Source organism: Convolutriloba macropyga, chromosome 14, assembly GCF_964194025.1.
Source record: "Convolutriloba macropyga chromosome 14, txConMacr16.3, whole genome shotgun sequence".
In the NCBI taxonomy this organism is placed as follows: domain Eukaryota; kingdom Metazoa; phylum Xenacoelomorpha; order Acoela; family Convolutidae; genus Convolutriloba; species Convolutriloba macropyga.
Window position 1 is genome coordinate 16509988 of NC_134481.1, and position 6000 is coordinate 16515987.

The window sequence follows — 6000 nt, forward strand, 5'->3', positions numbered from 1 at the left end:
TGAACCCACGATCTTGTTGCTGTCTTCTATCACGTCTGTCGTCAACCTACCGTCCCCGGGAACTATTTTGCTCCCTAGATTGTCTTCGACGGTTTTCTCGCTGTTTGTCATCTACAGACAATTTGTTCACAAGCCTGGTGACGGCCTCCACTAAATCTTTCGTTTCATCCCGTCTAATTACCGCAATTTTTGGTGTTTGCTCATCCTCTTCTATTCTTGTTACAGCTTCTAGATGCAAGGCTCGTTCAAAACTGTTTCAATTTCCATATCCTTATACTCTCAGAACGAGATGGTCTCTAATGTCCTGCGACTCCGTTGGGTAAGCTTTCCAAGCCGACTGCTTTTAATCTCCAAGAAAATCTGTCAGTTTTTCTGGTTGCTGTACGCGGCGAGCAAGCCGTCCCCGGTTTTTAGCTATAGTGTTCTCGAAAAGCTTTAACGCATTCATCAAAATTTTCTCTTGTAGCTTGCGGTAAAGTGCGATAGACCTCAATGGCAGATTTTTGTAGCCTAAGTGCAAAGTAATGCGGCCGTTCACCAACTTCGCGGCCGGATCTCCTTCAGTTCTTTTCCACTTTTGTAGTTCCGCCAATAGCTCAAAATGCGTCAAATAGCTTTCAAAGTTGTTTCAACCGGTAAACGCTTCCGGTAATAGCATTCTAGAGGTCGAGCCCATTGCCCTTTTACTGTTCCCCTACTTGTATCGTGCCCTTTTAAAACTTTGTTTAGTTGTTGAAAATATTAGTTTCTATAAAATAATTACCAAGTAGATCGTCACTGGTAGGTGTTCTCCAATTTTATCTATGAAATTCTATAACACTCTCTTTATTTTAATGGTTAAAAACTTTTGTTTATAAAACCTAACGCTTATTTAAATATGGTATTTCCTTTTCACTTATTTTTTTTCTTAATTTTAACGAAGTTTTAATTTACGGTCGTATAGATGACTGTCCCACCTAAAACTTTTTATTTTTTAATATGATATTAGCTGAACTCCGATATCTCCTGTTTTTTAATGTTTATAATATATATAATTTTTCTAATTACGACAAGGATGATATTAGGTGCATTATTTTTCTTTTACTTTCTACTGCTTATTATTACCTGATCAACTTTTTTTTGCTTTTTTGTTTGTTTTTTTTTCTAATTAGTGGTAGTTTCAGAAAAAATCAATATATAAATTTCAGAGTACAAAACAACGCAATTGCTTTAATTGATTTTGCAACGCAAATATCCTGCAGTTTTTTTTCCGATGGTTATGCCGCTCGTTATCTACAAGTCAATTTCGCAACTAAGATTGAATGAAAATAATATTTCCTTGACTAACAAGACTAAGGCAGTGGCGATCAGTTTCACTTACCAACGACAACAACTGGAGAAAACTCTTTACTTCTACCCGCTTGGTATGGTGCGGTCTTTCCACACAAGCAATTTTCTCTCTTCACCATCGAGTAAAAACTAGCCCCACGCGAGTAAATTCTCACTTGTGAAAACTGATTTCCTGCTACTGATTCCGCTGTGACTTCTGCAACTGACTCCCAAAAATTTTGGTGAAAATTTGTGGAAATTGGTGATTTGTTATCCCAAATCTTGTGTTTTGTGTATTTATCTCGAGATTAATTCGATTCTCGAGTTCTCGGGGTTAATGTGTTTTTTATTTGCGCCTTCCTACCGACAAATTTGTTAAAGTTTTCGAATTGTTAACTTTTTTTCCATCTCTGTCGCCAGGGTAATATCCCTGCACTGTGTATGGTTACGAGTTAGGTTGGGTTTTTTCTTAAGCACTTTAAACCTCGGGGTTACTGATGAAAATCTTTTAAGTCTAAGACCTTAATTTAATTATGAGGATGTAATTATTCAAACGGTTCAATATAGAGTTAGAATTATTGATTGGAAATACAATAAGTTTCAAAAGATGAGAAGGTGTACAGCTATTAAGAGAAAGGCAGCTCAATTATATGAGATTTAGTTTTGAATATGGTCTTTGGTTTCGGTCCTATCAATGGTTGATTAATCTTAGGTTATTTTTACCCAATTTCTTTATCACTTTGGTATTTTCTCATAGTTATTTTCTACCACACGGGTCCCTTTTAGTTAAACGAACGGATAACAGGTTTACCTGCCTGACGAATCCCGTCAAGAACAAACATTCCTTGACGTCTCCCGTCAACACAAAATTCCGCGATGATTCCCATCATTATTTATCATGCTTTCTTTATATTGTTAAAATCCTGTTTACTCTTAGTAACCATCTCTTTTTGTTCTCCCATTTATTGTGAAAATTTCGAATTGTGCGTTCATTATGTATTTTATGAGCATGTCATACATTACGTTCTATGGTTTACTACAAACGGATATGACGTCAGCGTGCGCTTCATGGCGCTTTTCGCTGATCTTAGCGGCAATCTGTTTGAGAGCTCGTGTAGCCAGAGGTCCCGCGTTGCCTTTACATTCAAGAACTAGCCGATTAAATCTGCTATGCACTACGTCAATCACAAGTTGTCCTTATTTCGCTTTGTTTTAAAGACTAATGATACTAGCAAGATTTTTCCAGAGATTTGCAGATCTGCGTCTTTCCCAAAATAACACCCCATGAAATTATACCCGCCAATATTCTTTAACTACCAAGATGGGGGCTATAGGCTGTCTGACACTATCTGGGGGGGGCTATAATGGGAAAGACCCGAATATCTTAATAAGGAAGCATTTTCGGCCAAAACTCACCCAAAACCCGTGGCCTTGAGGTCAAGTCTTGCAACATCATCAACAGTGGTTCCAAAATGAAAGAGGTAAATAAAAAGAAACCTAAATATCCAAAGTTATATAGATATGATGACTAATGTATGTAAAAGAAACCAATTTGTCAGATTAAAAATACTTCCGATTTCTAAAACAAACGTTTCCGAGCTTTACGTTCATCATCAGATTTAAACTGTTTCACAAATTGTAAAAGGATGAAATAAATATGTATTTACATTTGTCTGAGACCACAATTAAAAGAATTCTGGGAAATTTAAAAAAAAAAAGTCAATTGAAAATTTTTCGTTTATACAATATTTAGCCTATTTACGACCCAAATTAACATCTGTTTTCAATTATTTAAAAACATTCCTATTCCGGACATTTCGATATTGGCCAAGTCTTTGTATTTCTAGGGTAATTCCGAATTTGCCATAACCCTGAGAATCCCTCTTGTGTAGGTTTTACAAATTTCATTTTGTCATGCAAAAAAATTTGTTTGCGCTTTGTACGTTTCTCAAGTCAAAATTATGATTTGAGTTAAAATTTTAGCGTGAGTTTCCGCCCCCTATATTCATCGCGTGTGTTTAGTGCCGATCTCAGGTAGTTGATGTATATAGCTTCGATAGTCATAAGTATCTCTACTGTACGACAAGCATCCAGAAAATTCCATTCAAAGTCGTTCGTGGCGCCAAAACGTTTAACAAGATAATGATCCACCTGTGAACACTACATTTCATGTAAAAGAAACCAATTTGTCAAATTAAAATGACTTCCGATATTTAAAAACACGTTTTTGAAACTTACGTTCATCCTTATGTTGAAACAGATTTACAAATTGTTAAAGAATAAAATGATTATGTAAATACATTTGTCTGAGACCACAATTAAAATAATTCTAAGAAATATTCTTAAAAAACTGAATCGAAAATTTTGCCTATATACAATATTTAGCCTCTATACAATTCTTATTAACAACTATGTTTACAACCTAATTAGAACTCTACATTTGATGTTCTGATATCCTTGTGGTAACATCTTGTTTACGCAACATAGATGGATCCGCATCCTTTGCTTTTCATCTCATACTCCACGTAGGATTTCAGGTCTCAATCGAAAGATGAATTAAGGGTGGGCACCCCTGATCCTAATTTTCAGTTTTTAAACACCAGTTGCAAGTCGTATCGTAGAAAAACAATTGTTTTTTATGAGATCTAGTATTGTTTCTTTAATACTCTTTTGATGTTGTTTTCAATTGATCTTTACCGCCACATATTACTTTTTCTACTGTCTGGTTCACTATTTTAGAAGACCATTCCTCTGGACATTGATTTTAAATAGTTTCAGGTTAACATGATTTACTGGGCAGACGAGGTGGCCATCTCATCTTTCTGATGGTACGTATTGTTATTGGAGCAAGTTCATTACACCACGCACTACAAACAAGAGACCCTCAACTACAACAAAAAGCAGAGACACTATCAGCAAACGTCTAGAGTGACACCGAAATTTGTCTACATCAACTTGTCAGAAACCCAAAAAATTGCTACAGAATATCATCAATGATTTAGATTACGGACAAGAATTTATTGTGTGGCACGACTTTATAAACAACACTATAACAGATCATCCTTTCGACCCCCGATCTACCCTGTCATCTGCTCAAATGCTGAAGGAAATTCGGGCTTTTAAACAATAAGGTGTTGTGTATTACGAGCAAGAGGGTGCACCCGGCATACTGTCAGAGCTGAAAACTCTGAACATACCGGTTGTCAACGTAGTCAAGGATCTCATAGCTAATAGTAAACGAAAAAACACCTCACAGACCAACAAGTACAACGAGCTTCACCAACAACATTCCTTAGAATATTCACAGTCTCGAAAATGTTATCAATAACGGCATCAACCTCAATCGACTCTTCAAGAAACGAAAGAAGCCGAATAAGCAACAACGAAAAGCGAAACGATAGAAACTGGAAGAGACTGAGGACATTGAATAAATTTTAGTAACTTTTGTGAAAGAACTGGATTCAAATGTCCAGGTTTTGAACAAAACTTTGTATCGACTCTTCTTCTGTTGTTAAGAGACTGGATTTACTTGTCCAGACTCTTAGCATTATCTATCCTTCTATTGTTTGAGAATTTTTTTATCCCGCCTTAACAATGACAAAAAATTTCAATACGTGTAACAAAGTGATAAATCAAACATCGCCGAGGTACATATGCGTCGCCTGTAATGTTCTTATGCACTTCAAGCCAACTTGTACTGGACTTATGCAAGTTGCAGTTAATGGTATCAAAGAGGCGGGTCAACTGGCAATGCTTCTCTGTGTAAAATGTCCGAATAATAATGAAGGAGACAACTTCACAAAATGTCGAACGATTGACGAGATGATTGAAAAGATTGAAACAGAAACGCAGGAGATCAATAAAGAATTGCAGACATTGGAAGAGAGAATAACAGCAGTTGTTGATACAAGAGTGGATAATGCCATGAAAACTACATGCGAAAAAGTAGATAAGAGCTATGCAGAAGCTGCTGCCGTCCAGCCAAAAATGTAGGTGCTACATCCAAAGCACACTGCAAAGAGCCGCCTGACTTGGATCACAATATCAGAAAAAGCATTCGAATACAATGGGTTCCAGAAGACACCGACAAATCCAAAGCCGAGAATTTTGTCCCCACTACGAATGACGAATGAAGTGAACGATGTGTTAAACCGAATAGGAGTGACAACCCAAATAACTGAGCTAAAACAACTTGGTAAACTCAGCAACATCAGGAAAAAACCACAGACACTACTTCAGACGCTTCCAATTGAAAATGATGTCAGATTAGTTTTAGCAAAAGCCCACAAAAAAGGAACAGTTCCAACTGAGAAAGGTAAATTCATTTTACCAGCCTTGTCAAAAGAAAACGCAGTTAAAGAAAATTTTTGTCTTAAAAAACGAAGAGAACTACTTGAGGGAAAAGTTCCCCGCAATAAACCAAAATTTCGAAACCTTGAGTCCTTCAATGATGGCGAGAAAGTAGATTTCGGAGATAACCATGAAGAATAGTGACTAAGTTTTATCAATGTTCTTCAATTAATACAAGAAGCCAGCCTGGAAAGAAGATCGAAATTTGCTAATACAGTAATGCTCAATGACTATAACAATATTTTTGCTTGCAAAACATGGTTAAACGAAAGCATTTCATCATCTGAACTACTCTAAGACAACTATATCGTATATAGATAAGACAGAAAACAAGATGCGGAA